This window comes from Giraffa tippelskirchi, chromosome 14 (genome assembly GCF_054371585.1).
Source record: "Giraffa tippelskirchi isolate mGirTip1 chromosome 14, T2T-mGirTip1v1.2.pri, whole genome shotgun sequence".
Classification (NCBI taxonomy): Eukaryota; Metazoa; Chordata; class Mammalia; order Artiodactyla; family Giraffidae; genus Giraffa; species Giraffa tippelskirchi.
In genome coordinates, this window is record NC_137288.1 from 28,170,214 (window position 1) to 28,198,134 (window position 27,921).

At 38.6% G+C, this 27,921-nt stretch overlaps 1 long non-coding RNA gene across 1 annotated transcript; it reads left to right on the top strand.

Annotated features, from left to right (window-relative positions):
- Positions 1 to 6,129: 6,129 nt before the first annotated feature.
- LOC145534231 (uncharacterized) lies at positions 6,130 to 19,890 on the top strand. The gene is made up of 6 exons (XR_014074365.1): positions 6,130 to 6,371; positions 6,622 to 6,683; positions 10,450 to 10,720; positions 16,682 to 16,809; positions 17,520 to 17,697; positions 19,801 to 19,890. It is a non-coding gene; the product is annotated as an uncharacterized LOC145534231 (long non-coding RNA).
- Positions 19,891 to 27,921: the final 8,031 nt, after the last annotated feature.

Here is a 27,921-nt window from a genome sequence, read left to right on the forward strand (position 1 = left end):
GGAATATGAAGGAGATTTTGACTGGTGGAGAGATATTTGCAGTGCATGGCAAGGACTGGGGTGCAGTATATAGGGGTGAGTTCCCATAATGCACATCCAGAGCGTATTATGCAGGTCAACATGATTAGAACAGAATTTATGTAGGACAATGTGAGAAAAGTTTGACTGGTTTGGGTGAGATGGCAAAGGACTTTGAATAGTCTGTTAAGGACTTTAACCATAGAAGTAACTAAAGATTTTTTAGAGTAAAATAAAATTAAATGCTTCAGAAGTATATATAAGAGGTGGCAGGAATCTTGTAAGGCTATCAACTTCTAGCCCATGTTTTCATATTGTTGTTCAGTTGCTCTTTCATGTCTGACTCTTTGTGACCCCATTAACTGCAGGATGCCAGGCTTTCCTGTCCTTCACCACCTCCTGAAGTTTGTTCAGACTCATGTCCATTGAGTCAATGATGCCATCCAACCATCTCATCCTCTGTCCCTCCCTTCTACTCCTGCACTCAATCTTTCCCAGTATCAGGGTCTTTTTCAATGACTTGGCTCTTCCCATCAGGTGGCCAAAGAATTGGAGCTTCCTCATCAGTCTTTCCAATGAATATTCAGGGTTGATTTCCTTTAGGATTGACTGGTTTGATCTCCTCGCAGTCCAAAGGATTCTCAAGAGTTTTCTCCAGCACTGCAGATCAAGAGCATCAATTCTTTGGTGCTCAGCTTTCTTTATGGTGCAACTCTCACAGCAACATATGACTACTGGATAAACCATAGCTTTGACTATATGGGCCTTTGTCAGCAAAGTGATGTCCCTGCTTTTTAATATGCTGTCTAGGTTTGTTATAGCTTTTCTCTCAAGGAGCAAGCATCTTTTCATTTTATGGCTGCAGTCACTGTCCGCAGTGATTCTGGAGCCCAAGAGAATAAAATCTGTCACTGTTTCCATTTTTTCTCCATCTATTTGCCATGAAGTGATGGGACCAGATGCCATGATCTTAGTTTTTGAATGTTAAGTTTTAAGCTAGCTTTTTCGTGCTCCTCTTCCACCTTCATCAAGAGACTTTAGTTCCTCTTCCTTCGCTTTCTTCCATAAGGATATTGTCATCTGTGTATCAGAGGTTACTGATATTTCTCCCTGATATTTCTCCCAGCAATTTTGATTCCAACTTGTGATTCATTCAGCCAATTTTGCATGATGTACTCTGCATCTAAGTTAAATAAACAAGGTGACAAATACAGCCTTGATGTACTCCTTTCCCAATTTTGAACTGTTGTTCCATGTCGGGTTCTAACTGTTGCTTCTTGACCTGCATACAGATTTCTCAGGAGGCAGGTAAACTGGTCTGGTATTCTCATCTTTTTAAGAATTTTCCATAGTTTGTTGTGATCCACACAGTCAAAGGCTTTAGCATACTCAGTGAAGCAGAAGTAGATGTTTTTCTGGAATTCCCTTGCTTTTTCTATGATTCAACCGATGTTTGCAATTTGACCTCAGGTTCCTCTGTGTTTTCTAAACCCAGATTGTGTATCTGGAAGTTCTTGGTTCACATACTGTTGAAGCTTGAAGGATCTTGAGGATTACCTTGATAGCATGTGAAATGAGTGCAGTTGTATGGTAGTTTGAACATTCCTTGGCATTGCTCTTCTATAGGACTGGAAAGAAAACTGATCTTTTACAGTCCTGTTATATGTTGTCATATGACAAAGTATTTATTATACCAGCTGGATAGGTAGTATTTCTTCTGGAACATTCTAACTCTCTAGTCAAGTAGATCACTGTGTTTTTTTAATTAAGATGTTCATTCTTTATGTAACTCAACTTTGACAAACCAAATTTACAGAAATCAGGGCCTTAGTCTTGCTCATCTCAGACAACTTTATGGGATATCTTTGATTACCTGCTGCGGCTAAGTCGCTTCAGTCATGTCCGACTCTGTGCGACCCTATAGATGGCAGCCCACCAGGCTCCATTGTCCCTGGGATTCTCCAGGCAAGAACACTGGAGTGGGTTGCCATTTCCTTCTCTAGTGCATGAAAGTGAAAAGTGAAAGTAAAGTCACTCAGTTGTGTCTGACTCTTTGCGACCCCATGGACTGCACCTTACTAGGCTCCTCCATCCAGGGATTTTCCAAGCAAGAGTACTGGAGTGGGTTGCCATTGATTACCACAGGTACTCAAAAGCCTGGCTTCTGACTTTATCAGAAGTCAACATACTGGGCACTCAGAGTGCCTGAACAACTATGGACAGAGGTTTGCAACATTGTACACGAGGCAGTGACAAAAAGCAACCGAAAGAAAGAGAAATGCAACAAGACAAAGTGATTGTCTGAGGGGCCTTACAAATAGCTGAGGACAGAAGAACAAAAAAGGCAAAGGAGAAAGGGAAAGATATACCCATCTGAATGCAGAGTTCCAGAGAATAGCAAGGAGAAATTAAAAAAAAAATTCTTAAGTGAAAATGCAATGACACAGAGGAAAACAATAAAATGGGAAAGATTAGAGATCTCTTCAAGAAAACATGAGATACTAAGTGAACATTTCATGCAAAGATGGCCACAATAAAGGACAGAAACAGCAAGGACCAGAAGGAGAAGAGATTAAGAAGAGGTAACAAGAAGATGTAGAAGAATTGTACAAAAAAAGTCTTAACGACCCAGATGACCAAATGATGACCCAGATGATAACTCACATACAGCCAGACATCCTGGAATGTGAAGTCAAGTGGGCTTTAGGAAGCATTACTCTGAACAAAGCTAAAGGAAGTGATGGAATTCCAGTTTTGCTATTTAAAATTCTAAATAATGATCCTGTTAAAATGCTATAGTCAATATGTCAGCAAATTTGGAAAATTCAGCAGTGGCCACAGGGCTGGAAAATGTCAGTTTTCATTCCAATCCCAAAGAAAATCAATGCCAAAGAATGTTCAAGCCAACATAAAATTGCACTTATTTCACATGCTAGCAAAGTAATGCTCAATGTTCTTCAAACTAGGCTTCAACAGTGTGTGAACTGAGAGTTTTCAGATGTACAAACTGGATTTAGAAAAGGCAGAGGAACCAGAGATTGAATTGTCAACAACCCTTGGATCATAGAGAAAGCAAGAGAGGTCCAATGAAAATCTACTTCTGCTACACTGAGTACGCTAAAGCCTTTGACTGTGTGGATCACAACAAACTGTGGAAAGTTCTTCAAGAGACAGAAATACCAAACCGCCTTACCTGTCTCCTGAGGAACCCATATGAAAGTCAAAAAGCAACAGTGAGAACTGGTCATGGAACAAGGGACTAGTCAAAATTGGGAAGGGAACGTACAAGGCTTCATATTGTCACCCTGCTTATTTAACTTATATGCAGAGTACATCACGTGAAGTTGGGCTGAATGAATCACGAGCTGGAATCAACACTGCTGGGAGAAATATCAACAACCTCAGATATGCAGATGATACCACTATAATGGCAAAAGTGAAGAGGAAATAAAGAGCCTCTTGATGAGGTTAAAGGAGGAGAGTGAAAAGACTGGCTTAAAACTTAACATTTAAAAAATGAAGATCATGGGATCTGGTCCCATCACTTCATGGTAAATAGATGGGAAAACAATGGAAATAGTGACAGACTTTATTCTCTTGGGCTCAAAAATCACTGCACATGGTGACTGCAGCCACAAAATTAAGACACTTCTCCTTGGAAGAAAAGTTATGACAAACCTAGACAGCATATTAAAAAGACCTGTTGACACAGGTCCGTATTGTCAAAGCTATGGTTTTTCCAGCAGTCATGTACAAATGTGCGAGTTGCACCATAAAGAGGGCTGAATGCCAAAGTAATGATGCTTTTGAAATGTGGTTCTGAATAAGACTCTTGAGAGTCCCTTGGACTGCAAGGAGATCAAACCAGCCAATCCTAAAGGAAAGCAATCCTGAATTGGAAAGACAGATGATGACGCTCCGATACTTTGACCAGCTGATAGGAAGAGCCGACTCATTGGAAAAGACCCTGATGCAGGGAAAGATTGAGTGCAGTTGTACAAGGGAGAGACAGAGGATGAGATGTTGGATGGCATCATCAACTCAGTGGATATGAGTTTGAGTAAACTCTATGAGATAGTGAAAGACAGGGAAACCTGGTGTGCTGCAGTCCATCGGGTTGCAAAGAATCAGACGTGAATTAGTGGCTGAATAACTCCCCAATTTCAGTACATTTTCTAATTGTGATATAGAAAGATGAAATAAGATAATAACACTCCCTCCATCACATGAAGAGTCTTCTTATCCATCTGCTCTGATGTCTCTGTAACAATATTATGAAGTTAACATTTGACATGATGATCCAGTGATGATCAGGGTGCTCCTCAGTGCACTGATTTTAGTGTTATCTCCCTTATTCCTTTTTACTTTCAGACACTGTGCAAGTAAAAGCTAGGTAAGCATTATTTCCTTTCTTAAGTACATTAAGCATAGGTAGTGGGCAGCCAAGAGGATAAATTAATTGTCTGCTTAATGCATCTGAGTGCATTATCTTACCCAGAAGTGAAAATCTTTAACTCTCAGGTAGCAGCACAATAGGGAAAAACCAACTACGTACTTCTCAGGGATTCAAAATACTGTGAACTGGGCAGTCAGGGAGGCCTTGGACAAAAGTAAAATATATGCACTCATTGGACAATATTTTGGAATATTTAATATTTTCTTCCTTTTACTCTGATGACTGCATTTTGCCATGTTCTGCTCCAGAAGTAGTCTGGATTCACTCCTTTCAAATGGACTTATTCTGTTTCACCAGGCAGCTCTCTGTGATCCCTAGAACTGGCAGTCTGTTTTCCTGCAGAAGAGCTGATGTAATCTGGAATGCTTGCTCCTTTGTTCTTGCTCCATTTATCTTCTCCCCATTCTTGAAGGTGTCCACTCCAGGACACTTTCTGTGTCTATACTAACCTCTCACAGTGGCTCAGGTTCACACTGCACCATCTGGAATTGCATTTCACATGCATATTCCCATTTTTGGTTGTGCAACAGAATCGTTCATGCAAGGACTTCTTTTCTTTTTCTTTTAAATATTGAATCATTCACTTTCAACTTGACTCTGTTTCAGAATTAGTTATGCAACTTTGCAAAAACAAAGAGACCTTACCCAGAAATCATGATTTGGGGTAGTCTGGTCCTCTGCATTTGTATAAAGTCGTATGGGTGATTCAGAGGCATAATTATGGTTCAGAAATTTTGACTTAATATTTTGAATTTTTGTCTTATGTGAGTAAATCTTTGTAACTAAATTATAAGGCACTGCTGTTTCACTGGAGTATTTTATCTTACAGCATTTGCATTGTCGATAGCATTGTACATTGCTTTGGTTAATTTACTTTGCAGAGATATTGGAAGAAGTCATGGCTCTGACCCCAGATACACTTCTCCAGGACAGTTACACAGTTACTAAACACGTTTGATCACGAGGAACATGCAAAAACTACCCCCCCATCCCCTCACCCACCTCAGGGTACCCTCACAGAACACACATGCTTCAAGAACCCTGTTTATTTAGCCAGGAACAAAAGCCTGCTGGCATTTTTAGACAATTTTTTTAGAATTCAGAATTAATATGAAAAACAACAATTCCTGATGAAAATAAAAATTTGGACTTATCTACATGTAACCTGACTCTTATGAAATTTATTCAAGAAAACTGTGGAGCTCCATAATCCCATCTGAATCCTGAACAGACCAAAATGAAGCTAAAAGAAGCTAATGTAGTCCATTCCTCAAGGGCCGGTGCCCCTCAGTGACTTGAAAAATATTAAAAGCAGGTCAGGGAAACCCTTCCGGCTTACCCCCACTTCCATCTTCCCTTTCTGGGGGTTTTTCACAGAGCGGTTTTTGCACTGCGGTAGACCTCTGTGTGGGATTCCCTGGTGGCTCAGACGGTAAAGCGTCTGCCCGCAATGACGGAGACCTGGGTTCGATCCCTGAGTCGGGAAGATCCCCTGGAGAAGGAAATGGCAACCCACTCCAGTACTCTTGCCTAGAAAATTCCATGGATAGAGGAGCTTGGTGGACTACAGTCCATCGGGTCGCAAAGAGTTGGACATGACTGAGCGATTTCACTTCACTTCACTTCCCAGACCTCTGTGTAGCCTCTGTGACGTCACTTATGGGGAGTGGCGATGAGGATGCAGCCACTTCTGGAGTCAGGTTGACCAGATAGCCTGACGTGCACCCTCTTCAACAGCGTATGCCACTTCCTGCTCATAAAGAGTAGCCCTGATTGCCCTTACTCCTCCTGCATTGAAAACTGAACCCTATATGTCCACAACGCTGCCTTGTGATGACGGTGGCCCCCGAAGAAGCCCACCCTCTGCACTCACCCTCTTATATTTAGCTTGACTGTGGTGAGTATTGTGTTGGGTCTCTGAAGGGCGCGTCTCTCACCGGGCTTTTAGGTCAGGGAGCCTGTTCTTCCAGCTGAGCTACTTTTCCGCCTTCTTTCTTCTCCCCCGCGCAACAACTTTGTTTTCACGTCTGCGCTCACACATGCAGAAGCAAACGCCAAAATGAATTAACTGGAGTCGCTCTATTAATTTATGCTCCGACAGTAATGACCTTAAGACAGAGAGGAATCATATATTTACTTGTTCTTAGGATATAACACGGCTGAGTGAACGCGTTTAGGAGAATCCTCCCGCCCGGGCCCAGCTGCGAGGGTAAGTGAGGCCGCGCGAGGCCGCGAGCGGAGTTCCGGCGCGTCCCGCTAGATGGCAGGGCGGCCTCGGCGACGGGCTGGGCCGCGGCGGCCGCAGACGCCGTGTTTGCAACTCATTATCTGACACGCTCACAAATCGACCATTTTTCTCATGTTGTTCATTTGGAAATTGTATTTAAACTTATTTATTGACACGGGCTCATACATACCCTGTATACTTACAAACAAATAAGCCTACACCGGCCGAGATAAAGGTGTGGGAGAAACAAGGCGTCCCCGCGCGCAGCCGCCGGGTGAGACAGCCGCCGCGCCGCAGACGCCCGCCGCGCTCCGCACCAGCGCGCACGCCGCCATCCCGCCTCCTTGATGTCCGGAAGGGAGAACCGGCTGTGAAAGTCAAAGGGCAGAATCCCTTCCAGGAGGGAAACTGTTTTTAACACATGGATTGGTCAGCGAGGGGCGCTCAGAAAAAAAAAAAAATGTAGAAAAATCAGCATCGTACATTCAAACCCTCCCCCGAAAGAAGATTAAAACCAGATTAGAAATTTGAATTTTATTCAAATCCTTTCTCCCCTTTCCTCTCCCTCATCCTTTCATCTCTCCTACCCTTTTTACTTTCCAGTCTCTCTTTGTCCCTGTTCCTATCAAGTCTCCCTCCTCTTTCCGCCTTTCTCCTCAGTCTGAATTTCCACATCTCCCTTCCCCATCCTTCATTCTCTCAGAATTTGATGCCGCTGAGCTGCCTCTGATCCCGCATCCCTTTATGTCGCCTTTTCCCGTTAATGAATTGTTAAAATTTCATAGAGAGCAGTGACTGTGCTCTTCTCTGCTCCTGGGCACTGCAGTTTGCAGGCTGCTTTCCTTCTGGGCAAGAATGCCACAGCTGTGAGGCGTCTACTTCTTGTCTGCGAATAATTTTTCAGGGTTTACACGTTACGTATGCAGGAAGATCTTTCTTTCTTTCTTTTTTGTCTTTCTTCCTCCCTTCCTCCACCATCCAGGTTTAGGTAGGGTTAGAATTTCAATTAATGAAAGGTTCTGGAAAAGGAAGACTGACTTCCTTCCGTGGTGATGAAAACAGTTTTCTAAAATGCCTGGCTTTTGTGGTTTTCTGCAGTGGAAACATTTCAGGAAACTCATGGGAGCAGAGGGCCATTTGGCTGCAACTTCACAGTGAGATTCCTGGAAACACCCTCTGCCTTCATTGCCTAGTAGGCAATCTTGTACCCTTAAATTATAACTTTTAATGCATTTTCTTTCCAGATTACACTACATTAAGGTCATTGTTAGATTGTTCTATGTTCAGTAACACACAAATGCTCCTCTAGTTGTGTGTCCTTCTTCCTTTTTTGTTATAGGATGATTGATTTATGATTAATGTGTGGGTAAGGAAAAATAGAACAAAAAATAGTCAATAAATTTCAGTCTAGATTAAGAAGTGATTTCTTTCCCCTTAAAATCTACGTGTAGGATATTTAGGGAATTATATGTGATTCTATATAAAATGTACAAATATAGTTTTAACCCACTTTGATATTTTATACAATGGTCTGTAGCCTAACCATGTACCTAACCATTTCATCCTCTGCCACCCCGTTTTTCTTTTGCCTTTCATCTTTCCCAGTATCAGGGTCTTTTCGAACAAGTCAGCTCTTCGCATCAGGTGGCCAAAGTATTGGAGCTTCAGCTTCAGCATCAATCCTCCCAGTGAATATCTTAGGCACTTGAAATTCTTAAGTTCTTTGAAATTTTATTACAGAAAGTTAGGTTTAATTGAAGTTTTATGTTAAATATGTGTTATTTTTAATAATAGGAAAGCGATGTATAGTATGCAGAATACTGTCAGTTGTGGAGAAATACTGCTTAAACACAATATGAAGATCCCATCCAACTTAAAGATGTTGGGTACCTCAGTACTTAATGCCCTTCCTTCCCTTTTACTTCCCCCGCCTCTTTTTTCCCCATTATATCTTTCTTATATGTCACTGTGGTCATTAATGAGAAATTCATGTTAGCAGTGTATAGAATAAAAAAATGAAAGAAGACCACTTTCTTTTCATTTTAGCGTTTTCTTCAAACTAGGGATGCTGACCATCTCAAAACCTGTAGATAGGTGCTGACATTTTATGTTTGTGCCCTTACCATAAACCTTAACCAAATCCTTTAGATTATTTCAGGAAAATCTTTCTTCTCAGCTAATCCTGGACACATTTAGAGATCTAAGAAGAAATAAATTGTTCTCCTCCTGATCTACGGTGGCATACTTCCCATTGTTAGGTGAATAACTGAGCAATTTATTTTAATCAGGAGCTCTTTGCAGAGGGGGTGCTGGAGAGGATTAATTGCTAGGGTAAGGGTTCAGTTTACTGGGGTGCTAATTGGGTAACAGGTGAGCATAAATAGCGTGGAGAAGCGGGAAATTAGAACATGGGAGGGACAATGTAGATTTTAAGCTCCACAACCCTGTAAATGTACTTAAGTCATCAGTGCTGCAAACTGAGTAGTAAACTGTTTTCCCTTTAGACGTTTCAGCCTACAGTGCTATCACTGGGACTGGCTTGAGAGAGAAAGGGAGATGGATTTACTGTTAAGTAAATGACTTCGGCTGTATCAAACAGTTGTCCTTTAGGCTTTCTGCATCATTGTTGTGTGCAGAGGAAAGAGGCAAGTGCTAGTGAAACTGGGGTAATTCCTAGTTATGATATGACCAGTGACTCTCTTGTAACTGTATGTGATATAGTTTGATTATTTTGTATTTAGTGTCATACTTTTGGACATCTATGAGGGATAAAGAGAGATTGTGTGTAGGGGATGCAGAATCATTAAAAGGTGATATAAATCTTGTGCTACAGGCCTGAGGGAAAGGGTCATATTTTAGACTAGAACAGAAATTTATTTTCCCCAATTCCGGAAGCCAGAAGTCCAAAATCAGTATTACTGGAACAAAATCAATGTGTCAGTAGGTCTTGCTACCTCCAGCTCATAGTGGCTGCTAGCATTCCTTGGTTTATGGCCACCATCTTCAAATCTCTCTCTGCTTAGTCACTGAAGAGAGATGTGTGTGTCAAACTTTCATTTGCCTCCTTATAACATGTGATTGCATTTAGGTCCCACCTGGATAATTCAGAATACTTTCTCTATTGCAAGATCCTTAATCTACTCACATTTGTGATGACTTTACACATAACACTCATAGGTTCCAGGATAGGATCTACTATCTTGCGGGCATTCTTTAGCCTACCATAGAGGTCTGTGAGTTCCTATTGCTGCTGTTCAATATAAGGTTAATGAATTTGATGTAATAGCTCAGAAATATCCAATTTCTCAAACAGGTGCCTCCCCAGACTTGGAGGCCCACCTGAACCATCCTCCAACCTAGCCTAAATGAGTGGAATGGACAGTTGGGGAGCTGCTGGAAACTCCTGGGCATTGGGGTAGTATTGGCAAAGAAAAATACAAAGCAATAGTATTTTTCACAAGCCCTTTTTTATCAGTAGCTTTAACTTAATTTCTCATAGTTCTCTTCATCTGGTCTTCCTAACAGTATTAATTAACTCATTAATTATTCCACCAGAAGGCATTTATCAAGCATGGACTGTGTACAAGGTGTTGTGTAAACTGTGGGATACAGAAATGAGTTCGGGGCATCCAGAGGACTGCAATAATCATAGTCTTTAGCTTATTGTTAACTTTTGTCAGCAGTTAGTTAGCATAAGTTTCTTTCCACCTCTCCCTCCTTCCCTTCCTTGCTATGCTTCTTTCCCTAGGAAATATTAAAAAAAAAAATGTGTCTTGGAGGTCGTGAAGAGGATGTGACTGCCAGTTGACCTCAGAGCTGGACCTGGGCAATCTGAGACGTCTAGTCCCCTCCTCCATCTTTGGAATATACGCTTTGCCCACTGTTGCCACGTTAGGAGCCGGGTTCAGGAATGTAGCCTTGAGAGAAGAATGTGTTGCTGAGACTATCTGGACTGAATTTGTGACTGAACCTGGAAGATAGAAGACAGAAACTTCTATCACTTTCTTCTTGATTCACAGGTGTATCTTTTATCTTATAGAGCAGTGTTGTCTAATAGGGTAGCAACTAACTGCTTATGACTATTAGAATTTAAATTAATTTTAAAAATTAAAATTCAGTGCCTTGGTCACACTAGCTACATTTCAGATGCTCAATAACCACATGCTTCTCCATATAACTACCATATGGAACCAAGCAGAGAATATTTCCATTATCACAGAAAGTTGTTTAGGATAGTGCTGTCCTAGAAATATCAGTTCCTTTTTAGTTTTAAACATAGTTAATATTTTCTTCAAATCTGTCCTCTATATTTTCTATGATGTAGCAGATTAAAAAAAGCTTCCCAGTCTTTGACACTCCCTTTAATGGGAAGTATAATCTATGTCTTCTCCCTTTGAATCTGGGACTCTTTTGACCAGTTGAATAATATAGAAGTGATGCTGTGCCAGTTTCTGGGTGAAAGACTTAATAAGTTGGTAGCTTTGGAATCTGACTCCTCTGAAAACAACCAACATAGGAGGCACATAGAGGTGCATTGTTAACAGTCCCAGCTGATTCCAGTCTACCAGTCGTTTCCACTAACCCTAGATGTTTTAGTGGAGCTGTCTTGGATGAGTACATGGCTAAGTACTACCAAATAGGGTCAATCCATGAAATGTGGAATAGGAGAATATTCCAGTTAAGCCCTTCCTGAATTCTAGACCCAGAAAACTATGAAATAAAATAAAATGGAATTAAAAAAAAAACCATTACATTTCAGGGTAATCTGTTATGCAGCAGTAGGTAACCAGGTAACCTTTTTATTAAACAAACAAAAAACTGATGTAAGCAATGCAGTTTAATATGCACACTACTGAATAACAGCTATAAATGATAGAGCCTTAGCATCAGTCAGACTGGAGTTTATATTATGACTCTGCCCCTTGAAGAGGTTGATTGTACTGATTTCATTGTCTGCACTTGTAAAAGAGAGAGACTAATGCATTGCAACACTAGTATAGAGATGAGGAAGCAATGAAATGGCACATGTTAAGAAAGCCCTTGTACAGTGTTTGACTCATGAAGAAGATGCTCTAATTAAGAAATGTTTAAGATATAGATGTGGCACAAAGGACAAATGATTGACCTACCTGGTCAAGTGAGATGGGGACAGTTGTCAGGCAAGTGTCCTCAGAGTTAAAGGATTATCTGTGTATAGAGGTAATAAAAGAATTTTTCAGCCTAACTTAAGGAGAAAAAGATATCTGAGGTAGTGCAATTAGGGTGTGCTAAAGCAGGCTCAGACATTTATATATTTGTTTAAAAATTTGTATATACATATATTTATATAATATATAGGTATATGTCTGTATACATTTAATATAACTGCATACATTTTTATATATCTATAAATGTATATGCATATGAAATGCATATATATAAACATTATTATCTTTCAATGAAAGCAGTCTTAATTTAATATAGTCAAATTTATAATCTTTTTTTGTAATGACTCTGTTTTGGGCATGTTGTTTAAGAAATACTACCCTACCTAGAAAATACAGGTACTTTGCCATAGCGTCTTCTAAGATTTAGTTTTGCCACTTACATATGACTTTAACAGATCTGGAAAAAGTTTTGCTTATGATGTCAGGTAGGAATTTGATTTCACGTGGATAATCAGTTGTCTTAGAACAATATATTAAACAGTTCATCCTTTCCTGCTGATTTGTAATGCCCTCTGTGTCATAAATCATGTTTCCAAATAGGCATGGGTCTATTCTTTTCAGCACTTTCATGCATTTATCAATACATTACTATCACATGGCCTAATTGCTATAGAGATCACTTCTTGATATTTGATAGGGCAAGCTTGCTTTCTTTCATCCACCTCATTCCTTCTTTCCTTCCTTTCTTTCTTATTTTTTTAATTAAAATTTTATTTGTCAGAACAGTTTTAGGTTCACAGCAAAATTGAGGGAAGGGAAGAGATGTCCCATATGAACCCAGCCCCCACACATGTACATATCACAGTATTCCCCAATATCAACATCTTTTACCAGAATGATGTTATATTATATAGTAAGTTATATTTACTATAATTGATGAAATTAGATGTAGCTACATTTTTATTTTCACATTTTGAAGATTATTTAACAATGTAGGAAAATAATCATCGTATTATTAAATGAACAAAAATAAACACACGACAGCCAGATTTCCAAATTTCCAAATCTCCAAATCTGCTAGAGATTGTAGATATTTGTATCATTAAAAGAATGGAAGAAAATATCTCAAAATATTTACAGTGATTATTTCTAGGTAATAGACCATTTTCTCAGTTATCTCCACACTTCTTTATGTCTTACAAATGTTTTATGAGTATAATTGCTTTTACAATCTGAAAAGCCAGTACAGCTCAACAGAAAGAGCGTTCATTTTGAAAATATTTGTGTGCGAAGTCCCAAGTAAAGAAGGAGCTCTTTCTTCTTTTTTTGCTTATTCAAAAGGAAGAAATGCTTGACAGTTCTTCCTTTTCCTCTCATTCTTTCCTCTTGCATCTGACTCTGAGGCTGCCCTAGTGTGCACCTACATATCCATTATTTTCAGTAACCTTAGCAGAAGGGTTATTGGGCTTCCCTGATAGCTCAGTTGGTAAAGAATCCGCCTGCAATCCAGGAAACCCTGGTTAGATTCCTGGGTCAGGAAGATTCGCGGGAGAAGAGATAGGTTAACCACTCCAGTATTCTTGGGCTTCTGTTGTGGCTCAGCTGGTGAAGAACCTGCCTGCAATGAGGGAGACCTGGGTTTGATCCCTGGGTCAGGAAGATCCTCTGGAGAAGGGAAAGGCTACCCATTCCAATATTCTGGCCTAGAGAATTCCATGGACTGTATAGTCTGTGGGGTTGCAAAGAGTCGGACACGACTGAGAGACTTTCAGTTTCACTTAGTAGAAGGAACAGGTTGTTGCAGAAAATAATGTCCTATCCAGCAAGTGGCTCTCCAGCTGTTCAAACTCAAGTTTGAGTTCATACTCAGTTGGATGCAGACAGATGTTGTAGAATTCTCTGTCTTCAATCCCCTTCTCGTTTATGGAAACATCTCTGCCTAGGGGTTCACCACGTAGGCTCAGATATCACCTCACTTTAATTCATATGTCGGGACTCTTAAAAAAAATGTTGCTAGATAATTCTATATTCTTCTTTGTATAGTCTCCACTGATGTTGACTTTTTATTCCTACAGGAATCGATACTGTTTTTTTACAGTCTGACGTCTAAGTGAGTTTCTACCCTTTCCTCTTGTTTTGAGCAGAAATGTCTGTGCTCGTGAGATCCAGAGGTCACCACATGCGTGTTGATGGCAATAGTGGTCAGCCTCTTCCTTGAATCCCAATTAGTTGGCCCTGAACCCCATTCTTGAAGAGTCGTACTGATCAAGGAATCTCTACCATCAAAACAACTCTAATCTTAGGTATTGGCTCACAGATGGAGACGACAGAGCTGGGAGAAAACTTTTGAAAGTCATCACTTTTTAATTAGATTTGCATTTTTGTCATAAAGTTCATCCTTAATGCTGAAATTCTTTATTTTGAAAAGGTCACTGAGGATTATTGTGCTTTGGAAAATGTCTAGAGGTTTCTGTGTAATGTTCATTCTTTGGCTCTCCTTTGACCATTTGCTTGTCCATATTGCACTTTTCACACTTGCAAACACATCTATATACTCATGGGCTATTGCAATGTTGATGTTCCGCTGCTCACTATTTTTTTTGTTTGTTTTTGACTTTCCATTTTTAGAATCTAAGATCTTATGACCATCGTACTGCATCAAGGTTCTCAAAAACATGACACCATCCTTTAGTATCATTTCCCAGTATACCTCAATTTCCTTAAACCCTTCTGCATCAATAATTTATCAGACCCATCACCATTGTATAACCAGATCACGTGTTTTTAAATCTTATCCCCATGTTATTCTTAGTCCAAAAAAATCTTTCACCAAAGTTCAAGAGCTTAGAAGCCTCTCTATTCCTCAGCTGTGTCTCAAAGAAATTCCTCTCTGTCAGCAGACCCCACCTTCCCTTGTACTACTGCTCCTGCACACATTTAGGAAATGTATGGGGAAAAAAAGGAGAAACTTTTTAGAAAAAAAACTTATTTTAAAAGCAATCTTCTCTCTTTCATTTTTTAAACCTTCGTGTATATTGACGAGCCCATCAAGTTCTATACGGCAGGAAATGAATCAAACTACAAATATTGATCAAGAAACATGTTTGTTGCTGATCAGAGATAAAATTGCTTGTAAAAATGTGCATTTTGGTCAATATTTACTACTTCCTAAAATTACACAATTATGTTTTCTTCTCTTAAACTCAATTTGTCCAGTTTGATGCAATTTCTTGTGCCCATGTATAATTTATTTATATGATTAGCGTGTCCTCTGTGGAAACTTAAAATGATATAACTTCTTTTGAACAACATATCTGGGGCAGTTATGATGTGTTATCATCAGCTAAGGGAAATCTCTTGCTCATGAGTCACAAAAACAGATGTGAGCAAATAATAGCTTATTGTAATCAATTTTCATAAGGTAGCTACAGCAAAGGCAGGGGTGGACAAAATTTATGCTAGCCCCATAACTAAATTTTCACAGTCTTAAACATAGTTAAGTCATTAAGTCTTATCTTTGGAAGTAAGATAATAGTAGTTAGAAATTTTAAACTTTTATTACCTAAGACACATCAACAATCATTAACTGATTGTTACATTATGTTACATTATGTTGTTATTGTGAAATAATTTAATTTTTCCTTTAAGTATATTAAGATTTGATTTGTAATGACTCCTATAATATATAGTAACTTATATATGGAGTGCTAAGTGATTTATACCTGTACTTTGTAATGTCCTATAAGCCCTGTGTGTTGTATAAAATTTTATAACAGTTGAGTTCAGTTGCTCAGTCATGTCCGACTCTTTGAGATCCCATGGACTGCAGCATGCCAAGCTTCCCTGTCCATCACCAATTCCCGGAGCTTGCTCAAGCTCATGTGCATCAAGTTGGTGATGCCATCCAACTATCTCATCCTCTGTTGTCCCCTTCTCCTCCCACCTTCAATCTTTCCCAGCATCAGGGTCTTTTCCAATGAGTCAGTTCATCGCATCAGGTGGCCAAAGTATTGGAGATTCAGCTTCAGCATCAGTAATTCCAATGAATATTCAGGACTGATTTCCTTTAGGATTGACTGGTTTGATCTCTTTGCAGTCCAAGGGACTCTCAAGAGTCTTCTACAACACTACATTCAAAAGCATTAATTCTTTGGCGATCAGCTTTCTTTATAGTACAAATCTCACATCCATACATGAGTACTGGAAAAACCATAGTTTTGCCTAGACGGACCTTTGTCGGGCAAGTAATGTCTCTGCTTTTTAATATGTTGTCTAGGTTTGTCATAGCTTTTCTTCCAAGGAGCAAGCATCTTTTAATTTCATGGCTGCAGTTACCATCTGCAGTGATTTTGGAGTCAAAGAAAATAAAGTCTGTCACTGTTTCCATTGTTTTCCCATATATTTGCCATGAAGTGACAGGACTGGATGCCATGATCTTAGTTTTCTGAATGTTGAGTTTTAAGCCAACTTTTTCGCTCTCTTTCACTTTCATCAAAAGGGTCTTTAGTTCTTCTTCGCTTTCTGTTATAAGGGTGGTGTTATCTGCATATCTGAGGTTATTGATATTTCCCCTGGCAGTCTTGATTCCAGCTTGTGCTTTATTATTTATAATAATCATAATCACTATTATCATTATTATTATTGTTCATACATTTGTAAGTTGAGGGGATTAATTAATTCTGTAGGCAATAAAAAATAAATGAATTTGTTTTATAGTAAATATCATAAGGAAAGTAACATCAAAACAATATGGACTCTAAAATTTGTTCTCATGTCACATTGAGAAAATATTTCTAACATATAGATAGAATAATTCTTTTACTTGCTATATAGAAAGACACTACCTTCATCAAAAAATTTTGGTCAAAAAACATGGATGGGAAATTCACAAAGTGACTGGTGAACTTATGACAACTTGTTTAACTGAATTTATGCTTAAAAGGAATTTAAATGAAAGAAAGGTAAGATTTTTCAATCATTACAAGAAACAATATTAAAAATAAGTTGTGATTTTGGTGAGGACATAGGAAAATGGTACTCATATATTGTGATGTAGGCAAAATTTGATACAAATCCTATGAAAGAATAATTTGACAATGTTTGTCAACATTTAGATTTTTTTTTTACCCTTTGACCTCCATCTGTCATTTTAAAGAATTTGATCTAAAGAAATAATTATATGCTCAGTATGCACGTGTAAAGATTAACTTTATGGATGGTTATCATTATATTATTATAGGAAAAATATTGGAAATAACTTACATTTCCTATATAAAGAATAATGTGCAATAACTTGGAAATATGCATACAATTTGCAAAAGAAGTCTCAAATTTGACTGTATTGTCTCTATCTATAAAATATAAAGTAAAAGTGAAAGTTGCTCAGTCGCGTTCGCTTTGCAACCTCATGAACTATACAGTCCATGGAATTTTTCAGGCCAGAATATTAGAGTGGGTAACCATTCCCTTCTCCAAGGGATCTTCCCAACCCAGGGATCGAACCCAGGTCTCCCACATTATATTTATATTATATACATATATATATATTTATATATATAAATATATAGGCATATACATACATATATATACACACATTACATTATTAGGGATTATTTTAAATGAAAAGCTTATATTTCTGTTTTATTTACTTCTTTTACCTTATCTTTTTGAGGATTCTTCTACTGACCCTATATTCTATAACAATAAAAAAAGGAATAAAAAACTTTGTGGCCTGGGTAAGATCGCAGGCTGAAGCTCCCTAAGGAGAGAGCACCAGATCAACATGAGAAGTTTCTTCACAGGGGTCACTGATAAGTTGTGTGTGAAACTCTTGTGACGTTTGACCTGTGGTAAGCTCAGTTTTTTCATCTGTTGGCCTGTATTTTATTTTCTGTCCTAATGAGAAGAGTTCATCTGTATTTGAACAATCAGTCAGTTTTTTAACTATGTGACCATGGCTATTCAAAGAAAAAATATTATCCCTGAGGATTAGTTTGTGATAATTCCCTACACATTTCAAACTTCTATGATAGCATGAAACCCCAAAGCACTAGGAGATATTTTTCTTATCTTTTGAAAATACTGTAATAGAAATTAATGACAAAAATTATCTAGTTGATATGTAGTTATTGTCTTGATTTGTTCATTTAAATGTCCAGCTATTACTGCTTCTTGGCCAGTTTGATCACTGTCCAAATAATTAAAATTAGCAAAGTTCCATTCTTCCAAGCAATTGACCTTGTATCGCAATTGTTAAATAATTATGTCTACAAACAAATACAGTTTATAAAAACCTTTCCTTAGTTGTGTTGTGGTCGCGTGTGAGGTGTGCTAAGTCACTTCAGTTGTGTCTGACTCTTTGTGACCCCATGGACAGTAGCGCATCAGGCTTCTCTGTCCATGGAATTCTTCAGGCAAGAATACTGGAGTGGGTTGCCATGCCCTCCTCCAGGGGATCTTCCCAACCCAGAGATCGATCCTGGTTCTCCCGTATTGCAGGCAGATTCTTTACCATCTGAGCCATCAGGGAAGCCCTGTGTTGTGGCACACAATATAGGCAAGGATTTTTAAAGTTAGCTCCCCTGATTCAGCCCCATAATTCTATAAATTAAAAAGAATCTCCCGGGAAGGTTTAATTGACAGTGGTGTGGGTTAAGTGTTTGACACATGGTTCTTGAGGAAGGAGGATTTCTGTTTTGTGCATTTGCCTATTTCCATGGTATAAATATTCTCACCATAGTAGATTTTGAGATCCCAATGTCTAGTCACTGAATGAGATTGGGAAGAAAAGCATTATCTAAGTCAGAGTGAGCCAGTCCTACTGCATTCTGAAAGAGAACTAACTACTACATTTGGTGTTACATATATGGTACAGATCATGATGGGTTCCTTATGCCTGTCTCTCTCCACTCAATGGATTGTGAAGTCACTAAAGAGACAATTTCTTGTTCATTATTGTTTCTGCAGTGCTTCACACAGTGTTGGGCACACAGAATTATTCATCAAAAAAAGCCTTTGAAGGAAATTACACCAATGTTAGAGAATATGTGGGAAAGAATCTCTGGATGAAGAATGTACTTTATATTTAAAATCTATTTGCATAGGATATTTTAGACATAACTGCTTAAGCATCAGCCTTGTTTAAAAAATTGCAGTAGGTTTCAGCCTCCATTTGATGAGTTAAAACCAATGTGTTGTTATGTGGGAGAATTTGTCTCAGAAACAGAAACAAAATGGGATAAATATAAAAACATAGTATTGATAAAAGAGAAATATTTCTATAGCTAACGCTAAATGCCTAGGGAAAAAAAGCAATTCAGTTTCCCAATATTAATTATTGGGTCATATCCTGCTATTGGTTTGTGCATGTAAAAATCAATCCAAAATAAGAACCTTTATAATTGACAGGAGTAATTTTGAAGTACACTCATTGACATTCAAAGAGGCAGGACACAATGAAAAGGTTATGGAAGAGCAAACTTTGGATTCATCTGAAGTTTTAATTACTACTTTTCAAACTTCTAAAGGAAATAGAGGAAGCATATTATTTTATTCCTTATTCTTTCCAGTTTGCAAAATAAGAGAAACTTGCAACTAACATTTAATAGTATATTACATGCATAGAGCCTTTTTAAAGGCAACTTTTTAAAAAAAAATGCAAAATTCTCCCATATTCACATTTTATTCTTTTTTCACCTTGTGGGTAGAGGCCATGTAGCTGTTTTTGTCTAACAGTTGGGGAATGGGACGCTGACTCTTACTGCTATATTCTTTTTATTAGAATATATTTTCTCCCTGATAAGTGTATGTGAGTATATGGATTTTTGCTTGGAAAGGCAAAAGTGTTTTTAAACAAAATAATCAGAGGACCTTATAAGATTGATTTTTTTTATTTTTTTGTAAAATAGTTCTATTTCTTTTCCTTACTTGTTCCACTGTGTCCTCTCTTCTAGGTCATGATGGCTCTCAATTTGGCAATCTAATGGGGACTTTGTAGTAAAAGTACAGTACAGTACAGTCAACAAGAAAAGAGTATCCACTGGTTTAGGACTCTTGTTATCCATGCTGCTGCTGCTGCTAAGTCACTTCAGTAGTGTCCAACTCTGTGCGACCCCATAGATGGAAGCCCACCGGGCTCCCCTGTCCCTGGGATTTTCCAGGCAAGAGTACTGGAGTGGGGTGCCATTGCCTTCTCCACTTGTTATCCATATGCATTGGTTATTTCTTCAGTTAGATGTGGTATACTCTGAAACTTCTTTCTGTAGCTCAAGATTTTATGCTACCACATATCATAACACTCAGACAGTATCTTGCTTTTTTATTTTTTTCAGGGATAAAGTACACAAATCCCTTCTCTTCATTTTCTCCCCTCTTTATCAAGCTCTAGTTTTAAACACTTCCACATCCTTATTATGCAAAGAAACTAACATGCAGCTCTCTTCTTTATTTGTTTAACTTTGAGCACTGAATAAAATTTTAAAAAATCAGCACATTACCATTTGTTCAATCATACTTACATGCTTTTCTCCTGCACAAAATTTTGGAAGCTGTGCTGGTGTAGAATGATCAAGGGCAAGCTGGACTCCAAGAGAAATGTGAGTAGAGCCTGTAAGTGTGTCTTAGTCAAGGATTACTTTACTGCAAGGAACAGAAGCCCACTAACTCTGGCTCAGGTAGAAAGTAATGTTATTGAAAGGACATAGCAGGCACTATGGCAGCTGAGAAAGTTCACTAAACTAGGTACTGCTCAGACAACCACAAAAGGACTGGAATAGCCAAGATGTGAGCAGAGGCCCCTCTCTCAATCACTTGCGGAGGTATGTAGCCTCTGGTTTCCGCTCATGTGTGTGTGAGCCATTCTCTTCCTTCTCTCAGCTGGGTTCTGCTAACTCATGGCCTGCCTGTTGCCTTTAACTTTTGTTTGTCTTGCCTTCGGTTTGTCTTGCTGGCTGGGCTAGCTCTGACAACATGACCTCCCAGTTTAAGAACCTCTTCCAGCTGACAATTGTGTAAATTCCAATAAGATGTAGTCTCATTGCCGGCCATGGGATAGATACTCAACCTGAGGCTAGAGCCACAAGCTGCACTTTCCAGGCTCTGAGGGTATGGTGAGTTCCTTAAGAAGTGGGTGTGGTAAGAGAAGCAGTAACTGGCAATTTTAACAAACCAGGATTAAAAAGATTAAAGTCAGAATTGGAAACCTTTGAAACTGTAATCTTCTTAAATGTACTGGTGTGAAGGATGTAAGTGGAGGAGTAGTATCAATTAAGGATAAAGATAGTTGGGGAATTCTTATTATTGTATTTTACCTCTTAAATAATGAGGATACATTGATGGATTTTGGTTTGGGAGAACTGTGTACAGGAAACATCCTGTCAGAAGCTTATGGGATAAATTATATCCTGAGATGGGTAGAGATTTGGAACAATATATGAAGAGGTCATTATTACTGTACATCAAAGATGTACGTACAGTTTAGCTATTATACAAAATGTGATTTATAGTTCCTAGTATTGTGACTTTTTATACGTTACCTTTATACCTTCACCTGACAGAGAATATCTCCTTCTTCACTGGACAGAAATCATGTAGTTCTGTATGTTTATAAATTGCTTGAGTCATTTATAAGAATAGCATATATCATTTTGAATTATATATATATATATATAAACTGTCTCTTTCCCCCAGTAGACTGCAATTTCTTGAGGGTATTGTGTTTCTACCATCTTATGTCTTTCCCATCCTTGCCTTTTGTACAGTGTCTGACACATATCAGGCTTTCAATAAGTGGCAGTTCTCTTTTCTGTTCGGGGAGTGTTTTGTTTTCATTTGAAAAATGATTTTCAAACTGAAAAAAGATCATATTGCAAAAAAAAAGAGGAAATTAGACAAGAAGATAGCAAAAGTTCTTATTCTGAAAGAACTTACAAGCATGATCACAGAACCTCCCACAGTAGACATTGTGGGGTGACTATGGGAAATGTGAGAGGTGGTAAAGAATAGCAGTGAGTGAGATTGTCCTGAGGTTCAGGATGAGAAAGATATGTGTATTTGGAATTGTAGACGTCCAGCTTAGTTCAGCACTGAGCTATCTTGTGGAAGTAAGATAGGACTTACTTTATACGGCTCCAGATGACAAAACTAGCAAGTAGGGGGAGGTTGACTCAATATTAAGTAAGGAAGAACTTTCAAGAGATGGAGTTACTTCAAATGAGATTGGCTTTCAAAATAACTTTTATTAACAGAAAATGTTCAAACAAAGACTAATTATTTGAGAGACAGCATGGAGATACTTTTACTAGACAGAAGGTTGTATTAAACTTTAAGGAACTTTTCAAATCTAACATTTTATGAGGTTGATTACTGAGTTGAATTGAAGCCTTATGTACCTGTAAAATGCAATTCACAAACATAGTGATGTCTATATTCCTTTGGGGAAATTAACTAATCAGATTGGAATAGTTACTTCTTTGATGCATTTATATGATTTTTTTTCTCACAAAAATCAAGAAAAGACATTAAAAATAACATTTTAAATCGTCTTTTACCTAAAGGAAAATATTTCAGTGGAGGAAAATATGACAGGCTTGTTAAAAGTAAGGAAGGATCCCAAGAAGATTAGCAAGTATGAATTATGCGTCTAGATCAGAAGGGTCAGTTCAATAAGGCAAGCTTTAAAAAGGTCCATTGGTCCAATCCCCAAGAGACAAGTTATAAAATGACTGATGCCAATCAAATCTCAAGTTGAAGGTTCTGTGTGTCTGAGTGTGAGTGAGTGTGCCTGTGTATTTCAACAGTTGAAATGTCAAATCAAAACCAATGTCAGTCATCATGGTGTCAGTGTGGTGGAGATAGAGTTGGCGTGCAGCTGGAGATTTGGGGGAACTGAAAGGTCTTTTTAACTGTTGAGAATTCATCTTATACTATTGGCAAGCAAGAGAGGATTTAGGCATAGTACATAATTCTAGGCATGTTTATAACCAGAAAAGTTTCTCTATTAATGGGAAGGATAGCTATTTATCATAATATAAAACACTTTCCCACACACAAACTCTCATTTGACCCCAGCATTATCCTATCCTTTTATTTTCTCACCCACAATTCTTTACTATTGACTGCAGTCAGCCTTTTCTCCTCCAAGTTCCCCAAACTGATGGTTCTCATGTTCTTATATGTGATTTCTTTCATTCTCATGTGTTCCTATAACTCCTTTTTAGTTATTCATTAGAAGTTAGAATTTTAAAAAACCGTAAAACATAACATGTAATTTTAAAATCACAGCATAAAATGAGTATCACAATATATCATTCATTCTGATCTATGTAGCCTTGTTCCATATTCTCCCCAGAGCTGTTCCCAATTTTTCTTGTCCACAGCTCTGTCTGCTCACTGGCCTGATATTGAAGGAAAATGCAGCATCTTTAAGAGGAATGAAAAGCAGCATAACAATTTTTCTTCAGCATTTATACTGTGACATCAATGAAAACAATTCATGACTTTTGAGTCTAGCACATTTCTTGTGATTCTCCTAAATTGTTTTCTATAATAATACTTTCATTAAAACACCACATTAAATTTGAGGTCAATCAGAATAACCTATTTTACAGTTAACAAGATTATTGAACTTAAAAGATGTGAAACAAAGGAAAGATGGAAAGCATCCACCCTAAGTCTTCACTATACTGACTAGGCGTTGCCTATTTCATTGGGGCTTGAGTTTCTCAAGGCAGGAGGTGTGCCCAAGGAGACTTATTTGGCTCTTTTGGAATGGTATCTTCCATATAAAACATAATCATTCATTCATACATTTTAGAAATATTATTGAGTCTTAAGTATGGCGAGAGCACTTTTTCCAGTTTTTGAGGAACAGTGGCCAAAAATAGGACAACTTGATTTCTGTTCTCCAAAGCAGGTGATATAGTAGCATAGTGATTCAAACATGATCTGAATTCAAATACTAAAGTAATTCTACCTCTTAGAAAATGTATGACCTGGAGAAATCTACTTGAGTCTGTTTTTGTTTGTTTTAATCAGAAGAAAGAAATCATTGGTGGGAAGACCTGGAGGAGTCATTGAATTAGTACAAAATACTTTGACCACTGGGCTTCCCAGGTGTCACTAGTGGTAAAGAACCCACCTGCCAATACAGGAGACATACGAGACAGAGACACGGGTTCAATCCCTGAATCAGGAAGATCCCCTGGAGGAGAGCACGGCAACCCACTCCAGTATTCTTTCCTGGAGAATTCCATGGACAGAGGAGTCTGGAGGGCTACAGTACATAGGGCTGCAAAGAGTCGGACGCAGCTGAAGCGACTGAGCATGCACACGTGCACTTTGACCACTGTCTGACATGTTAAATATTTTTAATGATCTTGGGGTTTATATTTCAGCTGAAGGATGGTTAATTTAAAAATAACAACATAACAACATGAAAACGTGGCAAGGGTTATGAGAATGAAAGTCTGAAGTATTATGGAAAAACTTGCAGAAGTACCTGACCTAGTCTAAAGGGCAAGGGAAGTATCTAGGGGAAGTTAAGTTTGCTCTGAGAGCTGCTTTATTAACACTGGCTGAACGAATGCCAACAGCAACTTTCCATTCCTTGTGGGACTATTACTGAGTCTCTGAGTTTTTTAGCTTTTTTTTTTTTTTTTTTTTTAATTTTCTCTCTAACACCTCCTCTGCTAGCAGCAGTGGTGGCCATTTTGGCCTTTTGTACCCTTCAGAGGTTTCTGCTTAGCAGATTATATGCACAGTCTTCTGCACATGTGTATTGCGTAGCTCTTGTATGCCTTTTCTTTGTTGATTTTAATTAATAGAGTGGTTTAACAAGATGGGAGAGGTGCTACATTACATTCTATGTGTGATGAGAGAAGGGCTGGAAAGCAGGCAGGGGTAGAATAAATGTCCCAGATCAGACCAAGACTGAAGCAAAATTATAAAATAGGTGACATTTACCTTTAGTGCTCACTTATTAATTTTCTCTTACCAGCACATCTATGTAACCAAAGGCCCACTGTCATCATGTTTCTCCAGGGTCTCTTCTGTTACTGAGAATAGCAAACTAATGGATGAAAGTATGATTTTTATTGAGTGAATATAATTTATTATTTTATATGAATTTTAAGCATGAAAGAGGTTACTATTAATTATTTCAGGACAATAGGCATAATCCAAGACTGTCTTGGGTAAATGAGGATGTATGGACTTCTTAAATATTAAAGACTTAATATAGTAGCCTTTTGGAGATACTTCAGTGTGCACCTAATAAATGTTACCTTTTGCTTTGAATACTTTTTCTTTTAAATTAAAATGACCAAGTAAGAAGACAATAATTAATCCCAATTAATTCATCTCTAATGATAGAATACTCTTTGCTTTTTTCTCTTTATTCCATGATGAGAAAGATATTTATTGGTAGATCATATCCCAGTACCTGTTGAATTATACACTTCATAAGTGAATCTAAACTTGGCCTTTGTATAACCTTTAAGGAACATCAGTGTATATGTGTGTCCAGGGGAATACACAGAAGAGCTGGCAACTCTTTTTTATTTCAGCTCATGCACACCAAGACAACTAACAATTAAGACTCGGATCAAAACTAAACTATATCCAGTGGTAAATAATTCATAACACACTTCTTTGTCTCATCTCCCTTGCTTAACCCAAACCGAGACCCATTTTGTGTTCCATTCCTCCTTTTCCCAATTTCTGTCTTTCTGACAAAGTCTGCTGTTTCAAAACACCTCATTATCTCCACTCTCCCACTGAGCCTGCAATGTGATGGCATTTGCCTTGCCCGAGGAAGGAAGAGACAGTTTTCCTCTCCCAACAGCCCTGCACATTGAGATCTGACCAGAGCATCCTCAAGCTGATTCCAAATGCATCCCCTGGAAAGGGGAGAACAGACCTGCTCATCCCATTGTCATCAAGCGGGAGGATGTTCTGCCAGGTCTCCGGACAGATACCATAGTCAAAGAGAAAAGCTCTATAGGGCTCAGAAAACAAAGCTATTTCAGGTTGTTTGGCTGTGAGCTGATAAACAAAGCCTCGAGTAAGAAATGCAAAATACACACACACAGACACACACACACACAGACATACAGATAGAGACCCACACATGGGCCTCTGGTCAGTTGAAGACAGAACTGACATATTTAGCAGTCAAGCAGCATTGCTTCTTTCTGACCTGTTGGCTACATATTCAGTTGATAGCTTCCTGCTACCTATCACAAACAATAAAAATCTTTTAAGAAGACAGTCCAAATTGCTCTAATACCTTCTTTAAAGAGAACAAAAATGCAGAAAGTTAGCCTGTAGGGACTTCATTTTTCTTAGATATGCAATTTATGGTGTTTAAATATAAGCTTTTGATTTTAGGTTGAAACGATCTTGTCAAAAAGGTACATGAAAGACATTTACTCTGGGCTCTTTTCTATTAATACTTAGGGTTATAGCTGATCCTTCTCACGTCTTTTATCCCCAGAACACTTGACTGGCACCTGACTTCCCTACTTCACTTTAGTAGCTGATTCAGAGAAGGCAGCTTCTGATTTTCTGTTTTTCCTTTATCTTTTCTTTCTTTCTTTCTCTTTTTTTTTTGGTCATGAAGAGATTTGGGGTCAGGTTTAGGGAGAGGTGGGCTTCCCTGGTGGCTCCATTGGTAAAGAATCTGCCTCCAGTGCGGGAGACCCCAGTTCGATTCCTGGGATGGGAAGATCCCCTGGAGAAGGGATAGGTTACCCACTCCAATATTCCTGGGCTTCCCTTGTGGCTCAGTTGATAAAGAATCTGCTTGCAATGTGGGAGACCTGGCTTCGATCCCTGGGTTGGGAAGATCCCCTGGACAGTCCAGGGCATCCCAAAGTCAGACACCACTCAGCTACTTTCACTTTCACTTTAGGGTGAGGTGGCTTCCCAGGTAGCTCAGCAGTAAAGAATCCACCTGCAATGCAGGAGCTGCAGGAGACTCGGATTTGATCCCTGAGTTGGGAAGAACCCCTGGAGGAGAATATGGCAACCCACCTCAGTATTCTTGTCTTGAGAATCCCATGGATAGAGGAGCCTGGTGGGTTACAGCCCCTAGGGTCACAAAGAGTCGGCCACAACTGAAGCAACTTAGCACACAAAAAACCCCAAGAATCAAGATAATCATACTTTTGTGCAATATTTTGAAAAATCAAAATCAGTGCAAAAATTCATGGTGAACAAAATATCAACATTCTAATATAAGGCAAGAACAGTATTACAGATATTTTCTTTTACGTAAGGCTCCACTATGGCTCTGTATGGCACTGAGTGGAATGTAATGACAATAAGCTGGAGAATGAAGTGTATTTCTGAAGCAAATGGACATCTATTTCTCCATCTCTTCTAGGAACTTGTTGGAAGGGCCTCAGGGTTCAGAGGCAATGGAATCATGAATTCATTGAGCAAGAATTCTCCTCGACCTGTAGCTGTCATAATCACATAAAACAGACCTGAAGGCACAGTGCTCAAAATAAGTCTAAAGAGAAAGATGGGGCAAAGGCAAAGCAATTAGACAAGGGTTATACATCTGAGTAGATCTGCTCAGTAGAGAGTGGGAAAAGAAGGGAGGGACAGGGAGTTGGAGTAGGGAAGGCATCAGGCTATTGTGGGAGGTTTCATGGTCAGGCACACAAGGGGACCAGAGTGTGTGCATAGTATTCTTGTCAATGTTTCTATAGATTACCTGGGGAGGTTGCTGGCATAGGGATTAGAAACTGCAGAAGACCTTGGACAGATTACTTAGCCTTTTTGTGATTCAGTATTTTTATCTGAAACATGGAATTCATAGTGTCTGCTAAAGTGATTCATGTGTTAAATGGTTATTGTTTTTGACTTCACACTTTCTACTGAGACACTGGAATTGATTCACAGCTAAGGTCTGTGAGTCTCATTCCTAGATGATCTCCCTTATATTATCATTTTTTGTGTGTGTGTGGTGACATGTAGAACTTTACTATTTTAACCATTTTTAAATATACAGTCCTGTGGCATTAAATAAATTCACAATGTTGTGCAACAATCATCTGCATGCTAAGTTG